Consider the following 27,444-nt stretch of genomic DNA (forward strand, 5'->3'; position numbering starts at 1 on the left):
GAATTATCAAAGTGCAATTACATGAACTCTCTACAATCTCACGAAGTACTGCACACATTCACTGGTCTCTTTTTCTTCACAGCATTCAGAGCACACTTTATCAGTTACTGCATATGGTTTTCTTGCACAGTAGACTTTCTTGATTTGGAACTTTATGTTATTCATCACTTAGGAAGTCTCTCTGTGATTGTTTGCAATTTGCAGTGAATGCTGTGTCGTCGTATTTTCATTCGGGTTCTATGTTTTAGTGATGATGCCACTGAAAGTGTTCTTTCTTCAGTTTATAATGGTCAAAAGATGTAGTGCCGAATCATAACGTTTACAATATAACTAGTGGAGATGCTCCAAAACAGTGAACTGTATCCAGTGAATGAGTTTTGAAGTTTTCAGTATGCTTAAGGAAGAAAAACATAAGTTACTGCAACAGATATTGATTTATGATGTTTAGTTTGCAGTCAATGTATCTGAGTATTATTAGTAACTACCCCAAGCCCCTAAGTCTTCCTGCTGGCAGTGTAACTGAAACTTAGGAACAATGCAGAATGTGTTTCACATCTGTTTAAATTCAACGCTATCCTATGTGAGATCTAAAACTGTTAACAAAAAGAACAAATTAATGAAATATTAAATTTACAAACACAATATTAAATTGAATGCTATCAATAACAAGTTTTTAAACACTTTAATTTCAATAGGAATATGAACTTACTATCAATAGTAGAGATGTTGGCTTCTTCCAGTGATGGTGATGTTATACCCATTTGATCATCATCATTGTCATTATCATCCTCATCACCACCACCACCACCTTTAGTGACATCTATAACTGTTAAATACAAGAAGAAAATAATGATATACTGTATTTACAATCACAACCTTAATTCGGATGCAATTATAGCAAACTCATACTCTTATTTAAATACAAGATTAGCTTAAGATCAAAGTTTGTTTTTCATTCCTCCTCAACTTTTCACAAAGGTCACAGAAATATGCACAATTCACGTTATCAGATACAATGATAGAGAGAACATTTAAAAAGCTTTCTCATATAGAGATACTCCTATCCTGAGCTGCATAGTTGAGTGAAAAATTATGTTTTGCACATGATTCTTGGAATGTAATCAAAGCAACTATTTTTGGAGGGGTGAGTTTGAAATGTAATGCATAGAAGTGCAAGACAGATAATTGTTATGCATTCTGAGAAACACATTATGTACACATTTCCTATTCCGCAGACTTGAGAGTCACTCTAACCTGCATAACTTTGCAGAAAAGTGGTGGGATAGCTCTTAATATGCAAGCAGCAACTCAGGTGACACCAGTGCACAACACAATTAGGCATGCAGGACACTTCTTTAACCTCTGTGTCCACACACCTGCCGAGACAATGTTGGTGACCCTTACACGAGATATGCACTGTGATAGCTGAATATTTTACAATCATAAATGTCAGTTCTCTAAACTCTCTCAATAATGTTTTGCGAAAAGAGTACCTTCTTCCCTCTAGGGAAATGGGCACATACCGAGGGTGAGAAGCCCCAACAGATATGCACTGAAGTGAAATAAGTTATGGGATAGTGATACGCTCTTATACAGATGGCGGTAGAATCACATAGACAAGTTATAAAAGGCCAGTGCGTTGGTGCAGCTGTCATTTACACTCAGGTGATTCACGGTTTCCAACATGATTATGGCTGTACGATGGGAATCAATAGACTTTTAATGTGGAATGGTGGTTGGAGCTAGACACATGGGACATTCCATTTTGGAAATAATTAGAGAATTCAATTTCTTGAAATACGTAGTATAAAGAAAGTGCTCAGAATATCGAAATTCAGGCATTATCTCTCACCATGGACAACACTTAACAAGCGAGAGCAGGGGCATTTGCATAGTGTTATCACTGGTAACAGACAAGCAACACTGCATGAAAGAACTGTAGAAACCAATCTGGGCCATATGAAGTACATATACATTAGGATAGAGCAGTGAAATTGGGCATTAAAGGGCTGTGGCAGCAGATGACTGATGCTAGTGCCTTTGCTAACAGCATGACATCGTCTTTAGTGCCTCTCCTGGGCTTGTGACCATATTGGTTGTGCTCTAGATGACTGGAAAAATGTGGACAGTTCAAGCAAATGATTTGGCCACCCCTGTCCCTTTTTCCGCCTAAGGTAAGTCTTTCCGCTCCCGTGATTGGAATGACTCCTTACCCTCTCCCTTAAAACCCACATCCTTTCATCTTTCCCTCTCCTTCCCTCTTTCCTAACGAAGCAACCGTTGGTTGCGAAAGCTTGAAACTTTGTGTGTGTGTTTGTGTGTTCTTTTATTGTGTCTATCTACCAGCGCTTTCCCGTTTGGTAAGTAATGCAGATCAAACAATTTAAGTGAAGCCCACATCAATTAAAGAACCATTTAAGTACATGGGTTCTACACTGTGCTTTCATTGTCGAAGAGTACAAACAATGTTTACCTTATATGCTCGTGAAAGAAGGTGGAGGTATTCTGATCCCCAATTCTTCCTTTACTGGAAGAAAGAGGAGTAGAAAGAATCATACAGATTGACATGGATAAAGGAGGGGCATATGAAGGAATGGAAGTAGCAAAACACACCAATTAATCTTTTCACTGCCACTTCAACTTTTCGCATCAGTATGGGAAATTCAGCCCAATAAATTTTATTTGAATGTGAAAGTTATCATGACTCACTTCATTTAGTTTCACTATAGTTAGAACACTCTATTGTCCACATCCATTTTAGTCCCAGAATTTACTCTGGCCAGACTTTGTACCATGGTTTGACTGTCAGATGAATAACTGCCTTCCTATTAAGACAGAGTATTAGTCACATATGCTAATACTGGTGGAGTGATAGGTTAAATTAGTTCACACATGTTATTTCTAATAGTGCCAAATGTGGTAAAGCAATTTACTGTTCCCACAAAAATTCATGCTCATGTCCATTGTACTTATGGCACAAAAACTTACTAGGAGATAATGGAAAACTGATTAATATTGAAAGCAATTGATTAAAACTTATTAAGACAATTATGGAGGATATCTCATACCTGTTAAATTACATTTGTATTATTTATGCAAATCCTTATAACACTGTGCAACTAGATTAGTATGGAAGGGCATTATATGCAACATACATTGAAGATGGAGTCATTCTTTGGCCTCTGGTATCAACAAATGTGACAGCTTGAATAGCTCATTCCCAACTTATTAACCAACTCTCTCTCTCTCTCTCTCTCTCTCTCTCTCTCTCTCTCTATCTATCTATCTATCCATCTATCTATCTCTGGATGTGATTTGTCCAACACAGCCAATTAAGGGTGACTGGATGACTTCAATCCATTTAACTGTATACTACTACTTCTGCTTACGTTGGAGATTACTTTGTTTCTCTGATTTTTGCGTTTAACTAAAGTAACAAAGTTATTTGAGGGCTATCCTCCTAGTACATTACGTTTTGGAATTAAAAATAAATAAAGAATTGGAAAAGTTTTTTATTATATGCAGATGAAAGCCACACTTAAATACTACTTTTCTACATAGTTGCCATTTAAATTAAGGCACTTATCGTAGCGATGGACGAACTTGGAAATTCCTTCGGCATAAAATTCGGCCACCTGCGCCTTCAACCATGTGGTTACCTCTTCTTGAAGCTGTGTGTCGTCATCAAAACGCTGCATAGCCAACCACTTCTTCATTGCTGGGAATAAGTGGAAGTCGCTCAGTGCCGGGTCGGGACTGTATGGCGGATGAGGAAACAACTCCCACTTAAGATTCGAGAACTTCACGAGTGGCATTTGCCATGTGGGCCCGGGCGTTGTCGTGAATCAGCAAGATCTTTGAGCCCAACTTTCCCCTGCGCTTGTTTTGTATCGCTCTTCTGAGGTTGTGCACAGTTTGGCAATACCTTTGAGAGTTTATTGTAGTGCCTCTTTCCATGAAATCCACAAAAATCACACCTTTTCTGTCCCAAAAGACAGTCATTATGTGGTTGAAGGCGCAGGTGGCCGAATTTTACGACGAAGAATTTTCCAAGCTCGTCCATCGCTACGATAAGTGCCTTAATTTAAATGGCAACCATGTAGAAAAGTAGTATTTAAGTGTGGCTTTCATCTGTATATAATTAAAAAAATTTTCAATACTTTATTTATTTTTAATTCCAAAACGTAATGTACTTTGTGGATAGCCCTAGTAATATTTACAATATCTGTATTCAGTTGTAGATTATAGTTCCCACAGGTGATGTCCCCGACAATTGCAGATGGTAAGTTAATGAAGAGTGAGATCAGTTCACCTACTAATGTGGACATTACACCTACAAGACACTTATTAGGTGTTTCAGGGCACCTTCAGACTACTTCATAAGTGGTGCTAACTGCTGAGCACGTCCCGGGCACTTTGTGTTGTATGCTGTTCATAGACAGTTCGCCACCAAGCTGCATAGCATCTTCCATGCTGTGTAGTAAATTCGCTGCATCGCCGTGTTTGCTGCGACAACCTGATCCTTGGTTCCAGCTTCTTGAGCTTTCCTTCAAGAGGTATGGCATATTAGATGATCATGCAATTTGTCCTCACTGTTGGAGCATTGGACTCACAAACTCTACTGTTATTATCAAATGCGGCACACAACGTGAATCCTGAGGGTAAACATCAAGAACAGTGTACTTCACTGAGTGTACAATAGACAGACATCTGCATTCGAAAAGTGCGGCAAGGTGCAATTATTGGTGACAAGGCACTTTCCACTTTCTGACGTCACCTGCAACCACTGGTTTCCACAAATGAGGTTTCCAACACCACCCTCAAACAGATTTGGATGAGCCTATTACCTTTTGTGGTGAAAAGTGCAGTGATTTCCAGTACCTCCTCACCTTTCTACTTGCAATTTTGTGATCGTGGATCGATTTTATTGTGCTCTGTCATTGAATGATGCAAGTGGACGACCCACTAACTTGACAACATGGCATTGTGGGTATGGTTAAGAACAACACCGTTAAGGAGCAGCAGCTCTCAATTGCAAAACAAACGAGTGCACTATGTTGCAGTGTTGATGCTCTTCAGCAGCAACTTCGAGGAGCTCCAACCAGTTCCAGCATTCCTCAACCTACCAGACAATGCAATGCACAAGGTAACATTAGCCAGCATACAAAACTATGTTGGTATCATTCGCACTTCAGACAGTTGGTGCATAAATGCATACAGCCATGTGATTACCCACATGGGGCAGCGATCAGAGTTAGGCACGACAGAATGCTTCACTGTACAGTGTCTACACTCTGCTGCACACAGTTCTACCCCCACTAGAAGAAAGTGTGCTGCCAATTCTCTGCCATGTGAGAACAGCGTACTCCCTCCTGTTGGCAATGTATCTGACTCAAACACAGCAGACGGACACTCCATTCTTCACAGTGTTCCAACATCACGTCGACTGTATGTCAACGGCAGATGGAATGAGCAAGTTTATTTGATTGACACAGGCTCAGATGTTAGTGTCCTACCTGCAACATCAAGTTGTTCATCTGTCAAATCATAGCTCACAACAATGAAAAATTTGAGAATTCCTATTTTTGGCCAAGGAGATGCAGTTGTGAATTCAGGATTCTTACAGAACTTTTGATGGACTTTCCTGATCTCTGTCGCTGCTGAGCCCATACTTGGTGCAGATTTTCTCCACTGTTATAACAACATAACTGTGTCCATATGAGGTGCTGTGTTCCACATGAACAATGAACACTGAAATTGTACACAGACATATGATAACTGTATGACGTGCTTCAGGGTTGGCAGTAACTACTCCCCCTAATGAGAGAACTTCAGCATGTTCAACAGAACACCAGCCCATACATTGGTTGACTCCTACTAAATATGCTGCTGCAAAGAAAGGGTTTGAAGAATTGCAGGCTATGGGGGTTGTCACGCCTCCATTTAGTTAAAAATGAAGATGGTTCATGTTGTCTGTGGGGACTGTTACATTCTGAATGCACCAACCACAACAAATTGCTATCCTATTCCACACTAGCATGACTTTATGGTCACTTTGGCAGGCTCCCAAATATATAGTGTTATTGACTTCTAGAAGGCCTATCATCAAATTCTGGTAGCACCAGAGGATGTCCAAAAAAAAAAAAAACAGTAGTAATCAAGTCTTCAGGCCTCTTTGAATATTTTCACATCCCATTTGGCATTAAGAATGCCACACAAACAGATTAATGTTCTGCTGATGAGGTTCTCTACAGCCAGGATTTCTGCTTTGTGTACCTTGATGAGGTGTTAATTTTTTCTGCATTTGCTGCTGAGTACGAAATTCAGCTACAGACTATTCTGGAGAGGCTTTACAATTACGGATTGGAGATAACAGTAACAAGTACATGCACTGCAAAGAGGCAGTGGACTTTTTGAGTCATTGGGCGGCTCCTGCAGGTATTAACCCTTTACAATCTAAGGTGGACTTGTTTCAATTTGTTCCCCTGCCAGAAACATATCAGCAACTATGCTGTTTCTCAGGTATGGCATATTTCTACAGGTGCCACCTACCACAAGAAGTGGCCATCCAGGCACTGCTCACAGCAGCACTTTCCAGCAACACTTCACAAGGAAACTACCCCATTGTGTGGATACCTGAAATATTGTCTGCTTTCCAGAAAATGAAATCCTCCTTGCGAGATGTAGTTATCCTTGCTCATCCTCTGTCTTCAGCACCACTAGCTGTCATTGTAGATGCTGGCCAGGTATCTATAGGAGCTGTGCTGCAACAGAAGGTAAAAGGGTCATGAGAGCTTCTCGATTCTTTTCCCCCACAATTGTTTGACACGCAGACTAAGTGGAGTGTCTATGACCATTAACTGCTGGCAGCCTGTAAAGCAATTAGACATTTCCAACCACAAGCTGAAGTACACCATTTCATTGTCTTTACAGACCACAATGCATTTGCATTTAAAAATCATCGCAATTCCTGCTCTTGTAGGCAGTTTTACCAGTTAGAATTCATTGCATGATTCTACTACCAAATTCCATCACCTCTAAGGCACTGAAAATGTAATTGTCAACTACTTCTCAGGAATCAACACACTCTCTGCAAGACAGTGGATCTAACAAAGCTGGCTAGGGCATAAGAAAAGGACAAGGACTTACATGAGCTCCTTATGAAGCAAACGATGGGAATGCAACTACAAGTATGTATGGGCAACTTCCTCAAATGGTGTGACATTTCACAGAACTGACGTCGACCATTCATTCATTCCTTCAAAGCAAGTTTTTGATGTGATACAAGACCTCGCACAATCTGGAGCCAACATGACTATTTGTATGTTAACAAACAGATACGCCTGACTAAGGATACAAAATGATGGTCATTTATGGCTTAAGATGCGCTTCCCTTGTCAGTCAGCCGATCTCAGATGGCACATCGAAAAACCTCTTGGTTCCATTCGAACACCAACAGGCTGTTTTTCTCACATCCACATAGATCTCGCAGGTCCACTACTCCCAATGCAAGGATTCAAATTAACTCTCATGGCTATCTGTAGGTGTACCCGCTGGGTCAGAACCACACCTATTATGGACATTTCTGCAGAGAAAGTTGCAATAACTTTTCGGACAACATGGAATGCCAGGTTTTGATGCCTGAGAGATGTGACAACAGATCAAGGCAGACAATTTAAGTCTTTTTTGTTCAATGAACTAGCTGCTTTATGTGGGTTCACAGATCATCATTCCACCAACTACCATCCAGCAAGCACACTCAAGTTGGTATTCATGTGTCACAGGTCTTCCCAGTTGAGAACATTGCCACTGGTATTACACTGGCTATGGACTGCTTTCAAAACTGATTCTGTCACTTCAGCAGCAGAAATTGTGTATGGCAAAACCCTGTCATGCACTGTACGGATGTCATTAGAGCACCCTCGCAACTGCCTTACAGCGGCCTCTTTCACATTTTAGAAAGAGACATTCACACAATGACCCTCATGATTAATGCCACACCAAGTGGGGTTTCCATTGAATGGGTGAAACTAGCACACCTGCTTCCATCACACGACACTGCACAACAGCAGCCTGTCCATCAGAGAATGTCCACTCTTAGATCTTCTCCTACTGACGAGGCTCCCAAGCCCCAAGTCACTGGCTCCAACTGCCCACCCGCTGTCATCATCAATGGAGTCAGCCACTGCAGACACACACTTTTCAACATGCACATCTCCTCTCAACGAGTAACCGCACTCACTGAAAGCAGCGCGCAGCTCCAATTCGTACAGGAGCATGTAGAATAATTTGACACAAATATCCTTTCATTCTAGGAGCCCCACTCTCCATGAAGGGGCCAGCAGTTCAACAATTAACTGGAAATGTGGATTATCTTTGTGTCTATATGATGGACGAGTTAACAGTACCTTTGTTTATGTGTTCTCCTTGCTTTCATAAGATCTAGCTGTTTTTGCTGGAGAGTATTTTGTTCCCTTGATGTTACGTTTAACTAATGTAATTAACTAAAACTAAACTTCATCCGAACAGGTCTCAGAAGACCCTAACAGTACTGACCGACTGCTGTGTCACACACAGCCTATAGGCATCACTGGATGTGGATATGGAGGGCCATTAGGTCAGCACACAGCTCTCCCGGCCGTTATTAGTTTTCGTGACTGGAGCCACTACTTCTCAATCCAGTAGCTGCTTGATTTGCCTCACAAGGTCTGAGTGTAACCCGTCTGCCAGTAGCACTCGGAAGAGCAGGTGGTCACCCATCCATATGCAAGTCAAGCCCAACAGTGCTTAACTTCGGTGATCTGACAGGAACACTGCAGCAATGGTGTTGACAACTAAAGTAATAAAGTTGTAATATTTATGATGTATGCAGTCAATTAAGGATTATTGTTCCTACAATGGTAATAATTTTTCCTTACTCGTTTGCTGTGATGTGATGGTGGACTTAGCTGTCCTATTAGCTGTAATGTGCTCTGGCATACATAGAGTGAGAGAGAGAGAGAGAGAGAGAGAGAGAGAGAGAGAGAGAGAGAGAGAGAGAGATTACTTTAATAATCAGTACTTACAGGGCACTTAGTCACAGCTTATTCTGTTACTATCCACATTGAGATGGTTTTTACATTCATTACTTTCTTTCTCACAATATACTAAACCATCTTAATTACCAGCAGAAGTCGCAGGTGCAGTATTATAAATCATAAGCAGCTCCCTCCTGATTTGACAATGAAGACTAATAAAATTCATTCTTTCATTACAATCATTAGAAAACACTCACTCCTTTCCTCAACCAGTAACCAATGGTATGATAATATTCATTTTCCTCCTTGTAAGGAATTATATTGGCAGAAGCGAAGACAGTACATGAAGAAACGATGTCGCATCGCCCAATAGCACCAAAACCTCCGATATAGGACACATGCTAAAATGACCAAAACACTGGTACATCGTTTACAATGTGATCTATAATGCAGATTAACTTTATTACTCGATTTACAATGATAGAATTATCTTACTTATTACAACATCACACACAGGAATATCATATAGCAAACCAGCACAGAAAAATCAACTGGACAAGCGCTACCTCTTCTAGTAGTGTGCATTCTGCAACCTACGTTTCCCTTGTTAATATGAATTTTACTTTATCCTCTGTGACTGGCAAATAGTTGCTACGCAACCAGCAAAATGAAGTACAATGCAGAGTGAATCACAATGTTATCAAAACAACATTCAATTAATTTTTTTTCCTTACAAGCTTTGTTATTTTCATCTATCCTAATTATATACGAATTTACACACATTATTGACTGAGTTTTGTTGTTGTGCTTTCTTGTACACATTAGATACAATATACCGAACAAAAGCACTGGCAGGTCGATAGACACACAAACAAACACAAACATACACACAAAATTCAAGCTTTCGCAACAAACTGTTGCCTCATCAGGAAAGAGGGAAGGAGAGGGGAAGACGAAAGGAAGTGGGTTTTAAGGGAGAGGGTAAGGAGTCATTCCAATCCCGGGAGCGGAAAGACTTACCTTAGGGGGAAAAAAGGACAGGTATACACTCGCACACACGCACATATCCATCCACACATACAGACACAAGCAGACAAGATGTCTGCTTGTGTCTGTATGTGTGGATGGACATGTGCGTGTGTGCGAGTGTATACCTGTCCTTTTTTCCCCCTAAGGTAAGTCTTTCCGCTCCCGGGATTGGAATGACTCCTTACCCTCTCCTTTAAAACCCACTTCCTTTCGTCTTCCCCTCTCCTTCCCTCTTTCCTGATGAGGCAACAGTTTGTTGCGAAAGCTTGAATTTTGTGTGTATGTTTGTGTTTGTTTGTGCGTCTATCGACCTGCCAGCGCTTTTGTTCGGTAAGTCACCTCATCTTTGTTTTTATATATAATTTTTCCCACGTGGAATGTTTCCTTCCATTATATTGATATCATTAGATACAATATATGTATATATATTGTTATCTTTCTTGCACAAATTATTCATAATTTTTGTCATCAATGTACACTACCGGCCATTAAAATTGCTACACCACAAAGCTGATGTGCTACAGACGCGAAATTTAACTGACAGGAAGATGATGCTGTGATATGCAAATGATTAGCTTTTCAGAAAATTCACACAAGGTTGGCGCCGGTGGCGACACCTACAACGTGCTGACATGAGGAAAGTTTCCAACTGATTTCTCATACACAAACAGCAGTTGACCGGCGTTGCCTGGTGAAACGTTGTTGTGATGCCTCGTGTAAGGAGGAGAAATGCGTACCATCACGTTTCCCACTTTGATAAAGGTTGGATTGTAGCCTATTGCGACTGCGGTTTATTGTATCGCGACATTGCTGCTCGCGTTGGTCGAGATCCAATGACTGTTAGCAGAATATGGAATTGGTGGGTTCAGGAGGGTAATACGGAATGCCGTGCTGGATCCCAATGGCCTCTTACCACTAGCAGTCGAGATGACAGGCATCTTATCCACATGGCTGTAACGGATCGTGCAGCCACATCTCGATCCCTGAGTCAACAGATGGGGTGTTTGCAAGACAACAACCATCTGCACGAACAGTTCAACGATGTTTGCAGCAGCATAGACTATCAGCTCGGAGACCATGGCTGCGGTTACCCTTGACGCTGCATCACAGACAGGATCTCCTGCGATGGTGTACCCAACAACGAACCTGGGTGCACGAATGGCAAAACGATCATTTTTTCGGATGAATCCAGGTTCTGTTTACAACATCATGATGGTCACATCCGTGTTTGGTGACATCGCGGTGAACCCACATTGGAAGCGTATATTCGTCATCGCCATACTAGCGTATCACCCAGCATGATGGTATGGGGTGCCATTGGTTACACGTCTTGGTCACCTCTTGTTCGCATTGACGGCACTTTGAACAGTGGACGTTACATTTCAGATGTGTTACGACCTGTGGCTCTACCCTTCATTCGAACCCTGCGAAACCCTACATTTCAGCAGGATAATAAACGACTGCGTGTTGCAGGTCCTGTACAGTCCTTTCTGGATACAGAAAATGTTCGACTGCTGCCCTGACCAGCACATTCTCCACATCTCTCACCAATTGATAATGTCTGGTCAGTGGTGGCCGAGCAACTGGCTCGTCACAGCATGCCAGTCACTACTCTTGATGAACTGTGGTATCGCGTTGAAGCTGTATGGGCAGCTGTACCTGTACACGCCATCCAAGCTCTGTTTCACTCAATGCCCAGGCGTATCAAGCCGTTATTACAGCCAGAGGTGGTTGATCTGGGTACTGATTTCTCAGGATCTATGCACCCACATTGTGTGAAAATGTAATCACATGTCAGTTCTAGTATAATATATTTGTCCCATGAATACCCGTTTATCATCTGCATTTCTTATTGGTGTAGCAATTTTAATGGCCAGTAGTGTATAATAATGCTCGATATGAATGCAGCTGTGCTCAGACACCGTTCCTCTTGGTGAGGTTATATTGTGAACCAATGTCATTTGGAATGACACGGGTTAAAAAAGGCTGTCACTTGTGATCCATACAACCTTAACATATCACAGCCGTCTTACAAAAGTTCCACCACCACTGATGTCAATTCCAGTGGCTGCCTTAGCCTTGTAGATGGACATCACATATGCTCAAATTTATCACTTTGTCCAGAAAATGCACACAACTGCAACTAAAGCTGACTAATCTGAGAAGAACTGTACAGAAGAATTTAAGACAAATGAGGGGGTGAGAGGCCAAGGGGTACAAGTGACAAAAAGTTAGTTTTGGTGCAATCAAGTTTAAAGTTAAAGTTGAATAGTTAATTCTAGGACATAAATATAGAAAACATTATTGCATATCATTTGAAGATATAGTTTTATGTTTATCTCCCTCATATTTCAACAGCAAAAAATTTAGTCATTTAACAATTGTCATTGATAATTTGATGACACGTGTCACTTGTACCCCTTGGCTTCCAAGTGAGAGTTAGAAAGGAATGATCTCAAAGAAATATTAAAAGAGTTTTCAAATTATTTAGTATATTATGAGTCATAATACATAATGCACATTAAATACGGTAATAATTAATGTTGAAAAAAATTTAGAAAAAGTTTCTTTGCAAATTATAGAAAAACTGAAAATGCCTAATCTTTCCTTTTGATTTTAAAAAATAAATTAAGGAAAGTAATGGAAATAACTATCATAATTTTCTTCTATTATTGCATTCTTAATCTGAATCACTGTCAAAAATATTGTCATTTTCACCTTTCGAGTTATCACTCTCTGTTATTGACTGTTCTTGATGGTGTGCTGCACATGCTGCTGACAAGGGCCGACACTTATTAGTTTCTCTTGTGGTTTCCCTCTGCAGGATTAATAGATTTCTTTCCTCTTGTGGATGGACTGCAGAACCTAGTTCTGTGTAAAAATTGTGATGCACACGAGGCACATATGGTAGAAGGTTCAGTAAGTCTTTGTACTTTTTTTCCTTAATTTTAGGCAGAGTTGTTCTGTGAGTTAGTCTTTTGACTATCTGAACATGTCTTCCAATGCTTTTTGCTTTGACATTGTAGGGGTAGAATTCAAAATCTTCATTGAAGGTAGATTTGAAAAACAATGTCCATGGTTCATTTTAGAAAAAAATGGTTCAATCACGTCTAGTGTGACAAAATCCTTGTCACCCATTTTCACTACCTCAAAACGTCTTGACACCTTGGTGATTACATCAATCCAGTCTTTAGGAACGTAAATACCCCTTCGTGAAATTTTTCTACTGCAGTCAATAATTCCAGAGTTTCTGTCACAAGCATTAAATGAGTGGCCAGAAAGTAGAAACTTATGGTCAATGGTCTGAATGTGAGTGTTGTTGACTATATAGAGCAAAAATTTCACTGTGTGTTGACTTTTGTTTTGTCCTCCTGCATTGTCACTAAATGCAGTGAGATGCATGATGGTTGGCGGCAAACTGTTAATAAATTTCAGTAGGCAAGACATTATCTCTTGACATCCTCTTGAAGCTCATGCCACATAAACATGAAGGCTTTTCCTGTACCCAAATCATGTACACACAAATTATAAGTCCATAATTGTCAAGAGTAATAAGCTTGTGAACATGTTGGAACTGGTGTTGGGAGCATTTTCTGTAAGTTAACACATACAGCCAAATGCCGAGCTTCTTTAGCAACCAGATCTTTTGCATCCACTACTTGTTTCCGAGCACTTTCTGCTTTCTGTAGATGGAGTTCCTTTTCAACAAGAGCACCACATTTTTCATCAAGCAATCCATGATCAATGGTATTTTGCAGCTTGTCACATGTAGCACATGTGTCTGTATATGGCCTGTGGAAGCTAAGATTAAAGCGTGTCTTAAAAACATGGCAGTAAAAGCTTTCCCGTACTGGCTCTGTTTCCTTTTCTTCACAGAACTCCTTATAAAGCTGATACATATTCTTGAGGTTGAGGTTTCCTACCAGATACTTCTTATTAGGTGCTTTTTGGCGTGAATAGTGGCTACTGTACTTTGAAAAACTTTTGATGTGTTCCTTTATAAAACCTACTTTAGCTTCATCAATCTTATTTCCAGGGGTTTTATAGCCTCACTTGTCCTTAAGTGAAATATTTGTAGTTGAAGTGGTTTTCTTTTGTACCACATTTGTTACTCTCTGACACATATAGGGTCCTCAAAAAGAACTCTTTGCAAACTCTTTTGCCCTGGAGAGAATGTTGACAACTAATAGATTTTCTTTTTGTAGCAGTTCCTTTCCTGCTACTTGGCTCTTTGACAGTAACAGAAGAGTATAAGAAGGAGGTCTGTAAGTCCCAGTTACCAAGATTCCAGTATTCATTAAATACTTCCTGTCTTGTTTGCTGACTGATGTTTTGATTGCATTTGAATCGGCAGTTGTGATTGTACACTCTTACCTTTCTTTCTTTGTGCAACTTTCCTTTGCGATCCACGTATTCTTTGCCTTCATTACGTTTTGTAGATGATACTACTATTTTCCATAAATGAGTCATTTGTGTTTTTTTTCTCCCAACATGCTTTACTCTGTTAGAAGCTTTGTGCCCTCCACTGCTTACCTCACTTTCATCAGACCCCTCATTTTCGTTTGAAATGAAGAAGCATAGAGCAGTACGTTAACCTGGCTAGTTTTACTTTTTCAGGTAATGAAAGTTGTCTAGATTTCTCATTATTTGTTAATTAATGGTAAATACACAGCTTGTAAAACTTTTCTGGGCAGTACGGCGAAAATGTGAACAAGAAAATCCACCAACATGGCTGTGGGGTGAGGAAAGGTGAGGGGAGACAATTCTGTGTAGTACTGTTAACTTCACATTAATAATTCACTATGGTAGAAATTAATGATGCATGGCAGTAACAATGCTCCATGAAAGCATAATATTATACAGATATTCACGGTCAAAGTAATGTAGTTCAGAGTAGTGTTAATGAATGTGGAATTAATGAATAAATCTTTCATAGCACTTATAATCAGTTGCTTACTATGTTTGGCAGCATCTGCAAGCAGATAACAGCACAATGCACTCTGACTTCCACCGAGAACTATCAATCAGGAGAAAGGAGCTACTTTGCCAGGAAAATTTTTACAAACTGTAACTTAGTTTGCTGCTCATATTGCATCATCAATTATAGAAAATTATCTTCATCACTAGAGTTCTCCCTGGAGTCAGTATCTACACTATCTACCTCTGGTTCATACGAAATATCAGCTTTTCACTTTAAATATAAAATATACATATTTTTGAAGTGTTTTATTTAAACACGAGACAATGATATTAATGGTGTACTTAATTACTCACCTTTGGAGCTGTCAGAAAAGTCCCCTTCAGGAGATGACATAGTTACTGTTCTCTCTCATATTTTATGTCCAATTTACAATAAAAATAATATTAATATTCGTATTTATTGATGAAAGACAGTAAATGAAGTTTGTTTTATCACTTATATGCAATGAAAGAACAAACTTCACTTTGTAACAGTAGCACTGCATTCACACACATGCACCACCATTATTGCCGCTTCACACATACCCCTTGCCCGCCAAACAATACACCCATTTCTGCGAGTAGTTAAATTTTCTGCCACCAGATCGCAGCACCAGACAGAGATACACTTGTACCTCTCGGCCACCATAATTTTAAAAATATTAGGAACCCATTTCTGCACTAACTCATTTTTTCCGAAAATGTCACTTATACCCCTTGGCTTCTCACTGCCTCAAATGAGGTTACTAATTATGGCCAGCAGTTATAATTGTGATTCTGTAATGATGTATGGATGGGTGACACTACATACATGCTAGTGAAATTTTACATACTACATAAGTAAATGTATGGGAAAAAAGACATCATGAAGGTTGATGGTGCAGTGAAAATGCACAGATGGTAACCAAGAATTAAATAAATAAAATAAATTAAGTACTACAGAAAATACAAACTGGAAATAGACTGCAGGATGCATGACAATGCAAACGACTTTTCTGCACAGAAATAGGCTGTTAATGTTACTTACTAGAGGATACACTTAATTACCCTACACCAATGCAATCTTATGTAATGAGAATGTACAAGTGAAAAGTAGTTTACCATTCATGGTGGATAAATCTGGAAATAGTTCTTCCTTTACTGCAAAAAAGAATAGAAGCATTCTTATTATTTAATATGGACATACAGTGTTATGCAACTATTAAACCAAGTCAGTTCGTACACTTAGCATCTTTAGAAATAAATACAGTAGAGAGGAAGAAGGAAAGTGTGAGGGAGAGGGCATGCCTTGTTTTATGCATTTTAAATTCGTCTAATTCGTGAATAACAACAACAGAAATTCCTGGACGGAATAACACATCCAATAAAGAAAGGCAACCATTCACCAATGGCTGATTGGTATGTGGCACACTTAAACACGCAACAGAAAACAGTATTTTCTACCTTTCGAGCTCTCGCTCTTTCTCTAGTGGAAGTACTCTCCCACTCTCTCTCTCTCTCTCTCTCTCTCTCTCTCTCTCTCTCTCTCTGTCTCTCACACACACACACACACACACACACACACACACACACAAACACACACACACACACACACACACACACACACACACACACACACACAGGGAAGGAGGGGGGAAGGGGTGACTGTTGATTATCAATAGCAGCTTCCATGGCAGATAGTGGTGGAGAGAGCGGTAGGGAAAGACACACAAGGCCAAGTGCAGTAATGGGACAGTGTGAGTCGGGTCTTTCAACAGATGATCCAGTGTCTGCACCACAAGATGAAATGTTTAGGAGGGTACAGCATATAAGAGGTAGGGGGAGGGAGAGGGGGGAGGAAGAGAGGTGAAGGAAAGGGAAGAAGAGTAGAGTAGAGTAGAGTAGAGTAGAGTAGATTAGCCTCAGTTTTCATTCCGCAGACCCAAAAGTGAGATGATTCTCACTGGTATGGAACAAATCAGAAAGTATAGCCTACGAAACATAAAACATGTGGATATAATACTCACTAACCTGATCAGTTATCAGGAGATCGTCAATATGTGAGAACACATTACAGTAAGCTGGAACTGTTAATATTTACAGAATTAATACACTATCAGAATGAAACATAGTTAAGCACTTTTAATAAATTTATCATACGCAAAATACCTAATCTTGACTGTTATGACCAAGTGCTGTCAAAACTGAAATCTAACAGATTTTAAGGTATTCATCTATGGAGTGGAAGGAGTTGCCTCTCAAAAAGTCTTTCAAACTCTGTTTAAACTGTGCTTTATCTGAAACCAAGTTTTTGATGGTTGCCTGGTAATTTACTGAAAATGTGTGTTCCTAAATACTGGACTCCTTTTTGGATCAAAGCAGTGATTTTAGGTCTTTATGTAGATTGTTCTCATTTCTTGTATTGATACTATGTACAGAGATATTGGTTGGAAACAGAGACATTGAGGAAGAAATATACTGTGAAGCAGTGGTTAGAATACCAAGTTTCTTGAACAGGTTTCTTCATGATGTTCTTGAATTTACACCACAAATGAGTCTTATTACACACTTTTGCATGCTAAAAACTTTTGCTCAGTTTGACGAGTTACCCCAAAATATGATTCTGTATGACATAACAGAATGAAAGTAAGCAAATTATGCAAGCTTTTTATATTTATATCTCCTACATCTGATATCATTATCTCTGCAAATAAAGACTTGTTTAGGTGCTGCAGTAATTCTGTGGTAAGCCCTTCCCAACTGCATTTATTATTGAGTTGTAATTCCAGAAATTTAACACTGTCAACCTCTTCAATCTTGATGTCTTCATATCTTATACACATGCTGGAGGGGAATCTCTTACAGGTTCTGAACTGCATATAATGGGTCTTTTGTAAGTTAAATGACACTGAATTGGCTTTAAACCATTTATTAATGTTATGAAAATTTGATTAAAAGCCATTTCTAAATCTGTACCTGACTTGCAATGTTTTTATCATTTGGAAATAAAAAAAAACTTAGCTTGTAACACACAAGAGGTCATTAATGTATACAAGAAACAGCAACAGACCCAAGATGGAACCTTGAGGAACACCACATGTAATTAATTCTCAATCAGATGAAGACTGATTGCTTACTCCACAGGTATTTCAGAATGGTATCCTTTGTTTCCTGTTAGTTAGGTAAGACTTGAACCATTTTGCAGCATTGCTCGTGGCACCATAATATTCTAATTTACTTAATAGAATGCTGTGATTCACACAGTCAAAGGCTTTTGACAGGCCACAGAAATCGCCAGTAGCCTTTAATTTGTTATCTAATGAATTAAGTATATTCTCACTGTATGTGTAAATAGCCTTCTTTATACTGGAACCCTTAAGAAACACAAAGTGTGACTTGGACAATATAATATTTGCAGTAAGGTGCTTAAAAACACACTTGTGCACAACTTTTTCAAATATTTTTGAAAAGGCCAGCAATAGTGAAATTGGTTGATAGTCTGATGGTATCTCTTTATCCCCTTCTTGTAAAGAGGCTTAACTTAGCATATTTTAGCCTGCCTGGAAATGCCCCCTGATAAGGGATAGATAAGAGTATACAAATAACTTTAAGACAGAATTCAACTCACATGAGCACTCTTTGATTAACTTCATTGATATGTTATCATAGCCACTAGAATACTTGGATTTTTAAGGACTTTACGATGGATGCTACTTTATGTACGTGTCAATTCCATTCTAGCAGAAGTTTAGCCCAGGGGGATTGAGAGTGTGCACGATTTGGTGAAGAGACAATTCCCATCTGCATAGTTAAGAGAAACTAGTGCTTTATTAATTATATTGAGTGTTGGAGGACATTCAGTAATTTACAAGAGGTTCATTAAGTCAATACAAGTAAACAAATTCCAATAAACATAATCTGAAAATGCTTTGTTTATCAGATAACCACCCTATTTGGCTTTTGAGTGAGTATGGGTATCAAGTAACCACTGACTGAGAAGGTGGAAAACATCTTACGGATTTCTCACCAAAATAGGCCTTGGAATTGCGTTGATTCATCAATATGTTAAATTTTTACACCGTCACTTGCCACACACTGACAGGTTACAGGAGTCATTAATTGGAGTGCTCACCAGCCCAAAGAACAAGGGTAACTCGTCTATAGCATAGGCTGATTGCATGTGTGTAGTGTCTGAAGCAGCCAAAAAGGGCATCACAGATGCTGCACTACTGGCACACTCTGAGTCTACTGCCCCTTTGACATCAGTAGCTGATGACAGCCATATGGTGATTGGTGCAGCATTGCAAGAACAGTGTAGTGATACATGGCAATCACTCACATTTTTGTCATGCAAACTGCCAGTCTGGGTATTCCAGCCAAAGATACTGGAATTAGCAGTCGTGTGTAACGGACTTGTACTTGATTGTGTGTGTGAATGGTGGGTGTGTCTCTTTTACTCATGAAGGCTGTGGCTCAAAGCTTTACGTAAGTGTCTTTTTTAACTGTGCCTGTCTGCAACTTGACATGTGTTCTTTATGGTAAGTAGCAATCTGCCTTTTCCTACATTGTTGATATTCTTACCTGGAGTTTCCATTGTTTGATATTATTGTAAACAATCAGTTTGGTTTTCAACAGGGGAAAAACACCACAGATGGCAGTGAACAGTTTCACTGAGAAAATAAGTATATCATTAAACAAGAGCAATAAGGTGGAAGAAATTTTCTGCAATTTCACACAGACATTTGATTCTGTAAACCATACATTCTTTCCAGAATGAAATTTTCACTCTGCAGCAGAGTGTGTGCTGATATGAAACTTTCTGGCAGATTAAATCTGTGTGCCAGAGCAAGACTCTAACTCGGGACCTTTGACTTTCGCAGGCAATCTGAGCTACCCAAGCAGACTCACAACTCGTCCTCACAGCTTTACTTCTGCCAGAACCTCATCTCCTACCTTCCAAACTTCACAGAAGCTCTCCTGTGAAACTTGCAAAACTAGCACCCCTGGAAGAAAGGATATTGCGGAGACATGGTTTTGCCACAGCCTGGAAGATGTTTCCAGAATGAAATTTTCACTCTGCAGGCAAAGGTCCCGAGTTTAAGTCTCAGTCTGACACACAGTTGTAACCTGCCATGTAGTTTCATGCATTCCTTATTTACAAACTTGAATAGTATTACATTGTGGGCAATGCCCTACAATGGCTTAAATCCTACTTATCAAACTGAAAGCAAAGAGTTATCTTCTCTTTAAATGGGGGAAATTATTATTCTGAATGGAAGAAAAATCTCAGATTGTTCCACTAGGCTGCATACTATGCCCAGTCCTCTTTATCTTCCATGATAATGAGGTACCATTAAATATCAGCTCCCCATCAGTTCTGTTTGGAGATGATGCTTCTGTCTTAGTTGAAAATCAGGATTCAGAAAAGATTAGCAATCCAGTGATCTATGATTAGTAAATTAGAAACTTGGTTTCAGCTCAATGGAATGAATCTAAACATATATCAGACTCACAAAATGCAATTCAAAACCAAACAACCAAAATGTGAGCATATTTAGATTCTTCACAACAACCAAGGCATAGAAGAAGTTGACTCAGTCAAATTCCTAAGTTTAAATCTGGATAAAAATCTGAGCTGGCAGGCACACATTGAGTAGCTAGCAAACAAACTGAGCACCTTTGTGTTTGCAAAGCAAATATTAACAACTGCAACTCACATGCACACAGGAAAAGTAGTTATACAAGCTACTTTGAAGCCATTATTAGGTATGGTATTGTTTTTTGGGTTAACTCAACAAATATAGTGTGGATACAAAAATCATTCGAAATATGTTCACTGTAATCATGAAACCATTTTGTTCATTCACATGATACAAGGAATAAACAAAATTTTACACTTCCCATCCATCACCTCAAACTGTATGCCCAGGGACCTCAATACATGAGAATGAAAATTTATAATAAATTAAGAGGGAACAAGTTAATGCTGATGAATTTAGTTCCTCTTTCAGTATCAACAAAAAGTGGACAGAAATGTGGAACACTATTGCCTATGAGGAACACCAGACCCTCGAAAGACCTGACACAAGCCAGTACGGAACTAACACGACGTGCCTTGAAAACAATCAATCGGATCTGCACAAGCCACGGCATCTGTGCTGAAAACCTCCACCGATGGGGAAGGGCTTCATCTTCTCAGTGTGACTATGGAAATGAACACCAGACGATCCACCACATTGTAACAAGCTGTAGCAGGAGAGCCTACCATGGGAACTTGAAAGATTTCCTTGAAGTGACACAGGCAGCCCTTGAATGGATTGACAAATTAGATATTAATTTATAGACTTATTTTTTAAATTATAAATTATGAAATTAATATATTTTTGCAAAATTTTGTAAAACTATATAATCCACAATTGCTAGTCACTGTTCATATGTAATGCCATACGCTAAATAAATAAATAAATAATAGTTTCAATTAAAAGAAATCTATATGAGGCACTGACACCGAAATGTTATTATTCAGTGGATGAATTCATGCACAATGAACTGGAAATTTGAGCTGGATACACAAGACATATCATTATAGTGCTGTTAGTCTATTATAAATTTTTGACTGTCTCTTCTGTGTAAATCAAATGGACTGCAAATGTACATCACGAGATGAATAAACCACAATTCCACAACTCCTGCCACCTAATCCACTCTCTTATCCAACATGAACACGCCCATTTGTTTAATGTTTTTTTCTTTGCCACTAACATTATTAGAAGTGCAGCTGTAGCCCCGGTGCTTTTCCATTGTGACCTGTTCCTTCATGCACAGAACTACAAGTGAAAAATCTTTTGGAGCGCAATATCTCAGCTCTCGCAGTCTCTCTCACCCTGCTACGTATAAACATTTCAGGAATCTGTTATAGTAAAACTCTCACACACTTACAGAGAGTAATCACAAGTAAATATCAGCAAAAATCCATCCCAAGTGTATCTGAGAGTGCCAAACTGTCCAAGAGCAAAACACTCTCACCTGTATCTCAATCCTTACCAATGACTACTACACTATGCTTTGTCCAAAATTCTACTGGCAAGCTTCTCCCTTCATTCCTTTCTCTCAGTTTTACTTCTCATTTTTTTCCTGGATTCCAGTCCCCCACCACAATTAAATGCTCGTCTCCCTCATCACAATTAAATGCTTGCCTCCCTCAACTACCTGAATAATTTATTTTTTTTCATCATACTTTCTTCCAATCACTCCATCATCTGTTGGGCTAGTTGGGATACAAACTTTTATTACTGTGATGTATGTTGGCTTCATGCCTGTCTTCTCTAAGATGATGTGTTCACTACGCTGTTAATTGTAGATTAGCTGTAGAGCTGTTTTCGTATATATTATTAGACCAACTCACTCACTACATCTACTTGATTTTGCATTTATAATTCTACATCTAACTTCAACCACCTGATTTCTCTCTTTAAATTACCCAACCCACCTACAAAAAGGAATTCAACATACCATGCTCCAACCTGCATAATGCCAGTTTTGTTTTTGCTGATGACAACCTCCCAAACAGCTCAATGAGTGGATACGAAATGGGGACTGTTAAACCTCCAGAATATTTTATCCTAGAGGATGCCATGATCATTAAGGTTTTTAGTAGAGATCTATGCTCTAGGGAAATGTTGCACCTGTGGTTACTTTGTTTTTGGCTTTTCACAGTACGAACATATCATGGCCAATCAGTACTTGTTATTAGGCCAGATGGGTCAATCATTCAGCCTGATAAGCCTGCAACTACAATAAAGGCTGCTGCCCTTCTTCGAGAACCATGTGTTAATCTGGTCCCTCCATAGTACAGCAATAAAAAAAAATAAAAAAACTATGCATATAAATAAGAAAATGAAAAATGCAACGGTGAAAAAGTACAATAATAAAATACAGAAAGCAGGTACCTCTGTACCATAATAAGTTAGATGCTATTATTCGTGAATGAAATATGCCATAAACACACAGGAAAGCAGAATAATCATACACTAGACCAACTTGAAAAGAGGCAACATGGAGGCAGCACATGCCTCAAAATGTAATGTAAATACTTCAGAAAGAATCAAACACAGCAATATTTAAATTACACTAAAATTCACATGAGGCAAAGTGAATATTAACAGAGAGAACTGAATAGACTGCTCCAAGCCAAGCTATGTGGCAAGACATGTAAAAAGAGGTCTATCACCACAACATTGTTATAAAACAACACAAGCCAATACTTATCACTCAAAAAAATTGTTTTGGCTGTGGCCCTCCTTGAAAATAAAAAAATAAACTTTTGCTGCAGAGAAGGCACAACAACATATACCAATGTGATACATGTCACTAGTTGCTTTGTTCTGTGTTACTGTCATCTGTTATCACCATTAGTATGGCCGGTAATGTACACACAAAGACACAAGGCTAGTAATCCACCTTTGAAAGACGTCACAAGTATAATGCATGTTCGACCAATCTTGAGTATTTAGGGCCCTTACCGAGATGGATTAATGCAAGATTAATACACATAGCAAAATACTGAAAAGACAGTCTGCAACATTTATAATGATTTTGTTTAATGAATGTGGCAACATTACAGACATGCTCAAAACACAATAAGAATGGTTTTCTGTGTTGGAGAGAAACTTACAGACAACATTGTGAGAGCCTGTGTTGGGGGTCATTAAACATATTACTTTCACCAAATTACATTGTGTATAATGACACCTAGAATAAAAATAGATATGCTGTCTGACAAAAAAAGTTATGAACCCATAAGACATAGTCGAATGTCAACGTAACTTCATGCACGTACACGCTGATGTGGGTACATAAACAATAAGAACAGAATTCTCTGTGACAGGTAGAATGGTCATCAGAGTGACTTATGTGGTATCAATAGTTCTGATGCTACAGCATACGTTGGTACTACAAGAGCGGAAGATCTTCGCCAACCACAGCGCCCTCCAGCCGACGCTGTGTAGCTCTACAAGTGCTGCTCTACTTTCTCCCCAGTTCATGAAGAGCAGACAGCTGAGAACCATCACTTTAGCTTAGCTTGCTATTGAGACTTTCTTATCTGGACTTTGGCTGCACACCTACATGCTCATCTGTACAAAGTTATGTATACATTTATAAATATTCATGCACCAGTAAAAACCTCTTTTACTTTCCTTGCAGTACCGACATGCTTTACTTCACCTGCTCCAAGTCGCTTCCTTTCGTTTGGCCTCTTTGTCATATTTCAGGAGCAGACCCATGCACTGCCTTCCAGGCGGGATACAAAAACTTACACGTATTTGTGTTTAATGTCAGTACCAGGCCCAATAGGTCGTACAAGGAGCCTGAACGGCGCCAAAACTGGCACTCTCTTGAAGACGGATGTAAACTATGCTGAAAAAGTCCATTAACCAAGTTTCAAGAACCGGCTTTAAATGTCTATTCTAGGGATATACTACATCCCCTACATATCACACACATAGGGATTGTGAGGATAAGATTAGAATTATCACAGCATGCATAGAGGCATTCAGACAATAATTTTTCCTGCATTCCATACATGAACGGAACAGCAAGAAACCCTAATAACAATGTGACGTACCCTCTGCCATGCACCACATGGTGGTTTTAGGAGTACAGATCTATGAGGTGGTATCCAAAATTTTTGGGACTGGTGCTGCCATCTGTTGAAAACCTTACCTTTGGGCTAATGGTCACCATCACCCTCGAACTAGTTTCCATCTGCACATACACACCAATCCCAGCGTTTCTGCCATTGGTCAAATGTTTTTTGGAAGTCCTATTCTTTGAGGGTGTTTATCACTGCCAGTGATGCTTTTGGAATCCTCTCTTGAGTGTCAAACCAATGGTTTTTCAACTTGAGTTTCAGCTTTTGGAACAGCGCGAAGTCGCAAGGTGCCAAATCTGGCGAGTATGGTGAGTGGGGTACAACCGCCATGTTGTTTTTTGTCAAAAAGGTCCTGGTGACCAAGGACATGTGACAGGGCACATTGTCTTGATGCAGCAGCCAGTTTCCGTGACGCCAAAGTTCAGGCCGTCGTTGCTGCACATTTTCACGGAGCCGTCGCAAAACTTCACAGTAGTACGCAGAATTCACTGTTTGGTTGGGTGGATGAATTATTTGTGCACAATTCCCTTGGTATCAAAGAAAACGATGATCATGCTGTTCACTTTGCTCTTCACCTGTCTCGCTTTTTTTGGTCTTGGAGAGCCCGGGCTCTTCCCCTGGGACGATTGTTGCTTTCTCTCTGGGCCATAACCGTAAATCCAGCTCTTGTTGCTGGTGATAACCCATGACAAGACGGTTGGATCATCAGATACACGCGCTGTTCTGTTCGCGGATCCATCATAAAAACGCCACACAGCAAACACAGTGTATTACGGAAATCACTATGGACACGCAACATGTCCTCCCAGCTGAATGCCACTGCACATACTGACTCATTAGATATGCAGTTCTCGCCACCTAGTGGTGCAAAGATCTACTACTACTACTGCTTTCCAGATGGCAGCACCAGTTCCAAAAATTTTGGATTCAACCTTGTAGATGCAGATGTAGATGCAGATGTAGAATGAAATGAAATGCTTGAAAAATGATTATGGTACGCAATGTATCCTCTGATATATCCCATATGGTGATTTGAGGGCTTCAGATGTACAAAACATTTTGTGCTGTGCTCTGCAGCCTGTATAGATTTGAGGAACATCATCTTATCTCAAGGAACACATCTCAGCTGTGTTAAAAACTTTATTGTTTGACTAGTTCAAGGATTAGCTCATCATGTAAAATGACAGAGGTCAAAATAAAGATGAGATATTAATCATCCGCAAAACTGTGTCTTTAAGACTTATCAAGAAATCCATTAAAAATATTAGTATGAAATGTACAACACAAGTTATCTATCCAGTATAGAATTTCATGTATAACTTATACAGCAGGATTCATATATGTCATTGAACGAAAACACTTGATTTATAAGTAGATGTTTGCATGTGTGTATTGTACAATGTTTTCAGTTCATGAGGTAATATGAAACTTAAACCAAACTGAAAATAATATTTTTAACCTAACTTAGAAGTGTTCATACAAATAAGACATACTTCCTGATAGATTCAGGAACACAGAATAGAGAAATTAAATACAGCACTTAACAATGGCTACAACAGCACTTTATTTTGGTCACTAAGATCGGCCCTCAATTGACACAAAATACTAGCAGCCCCAACTATTCCGCTGTTTACCTTCTAACATCAGGCAACTGAGGATTCGAGAAATATTGAATGGATCAGCACTGATTAAAATCCTAGCAGCTAACTGCCAATGAATCGCAATAAAGAGCCAGAGTTTGAAGCATCCCTGAAAAGCAGTGAAGCTCACATAATACAAAGTACAGAAAGCTGGTCAAAACTTGAAATTAATAGCAAAGAAATATTTGAGGAAAATGTAAGTGTCTATCAGAAGAATACAGTAATGGGAAAATGAGATGGTGTGTTTGTCGCAGTAGACAAAAAACTCAAATCCACTGAGATAGAAACTGAAAATGAATGGGAGATTGATTGGGCAAGACCAAGAATCTGGAGTGGGCATGAAATGGTAACTTGATCCTTTTTGCCATGTTGCCCTAGACATCAGGTAGTGATGGCACCACCACACACAGCTTATTTGTTGTGCAGACTGCAGAGAGCTCAGCCCCTCTAGTGCAGACAACATGTAACTTCACAATCCCAAAACTCCATGGCCAGATCAGCAGAGGGTGTCAACAACAGTCCAGCCATGTCACTCGGTGGCGTACATGGCCACAGTAGAGGTGGTTGGCAAACCACACTTCTTCATGCAGCTGCCATGTCACATGTCAAAAATATACCTGGACTTATCCGTCGATGAGGCAGAAATTTAGGCCTGCACACGAACTCTGGAGAGCAATTCCATCGCAGCCAGCAATCTGAAGTTCTCAATTACTCCATTCCAAAGACTGGGCTATCGTCTTCAGGATGCTGTCTTCTCAGCTGGAACTCTTACATGATCAGCAATATGCTTGTTGACATTTGGTACAATTATACTGTTCTTCTAGCCAACAAGATAGCGTCAGACTGGAAGTTTCTGTCTTGTTGGACTTACATATTTCATTACTATTGGCCCTCGACACTCTTTCAGTGAAGTAAAGTATAAGAGCTGTTAAATATTTATTCTTCTTAACTGAAGCTTGGATTTGGGCTTCAGTTTTAAACCTGAAGTGTGATACCTATTTTAACCAGAAGTTATTAGGACCTCAAGATTCTGCTCATTAAAAAGCATGTGACAACAGAAACGTAATTCACTATTTTCAGCATAAAGCTCATAACAATTTAAGATTGTGTTCACTGAAGCATGTGTAACTCTTTCAAGTATCATGGAATTTATTTATTTATTTTATAG

The 27,444-nt window shown here is 39.4% G+C and overlaps 1 long non-coding RNA gene across 1 annotated transcript in view; it reads right to left on the minus strand.

Moving 5' to 3' along the window:
- Positions 1–720: 720 nt before the first annotated feature.
- The window catches only part of LOC124596464, a 34,746-nt gene continuing 8,022 nt past the window's right edge, over positions 721–27,444 (minus strand). Inside the window, exons 2-4 of the long non-coding RNA XR_006978302.1 lie at positions 16,107–16,145; positions 6,637–6,764; positions 721–826 (exon numbers count right to left, since the gene is read on the minus strand). This is a non-coding gene — a long non-coding RNA (uncharacterized LOC124596464). The remainder of the gene's footprint in view (positions 827–6,636; positions 6,765–16,106; positions 16,146–27,444) is intronic.

This window comes from Schistocerca americana, chromosome 2 (assembly GCF_021461395.2).
Source record: "Schistocerca americana isolate TAMUIC-IGC-003095 chromosome 2, iqSchAmer2.1, whole genome shotgun sequence".
NCBI lineage: Eukaryota > Metazoa > Arthropoda > Insecta > Orthoptera > Acrididae > Schistocerca > Schistocerca americana.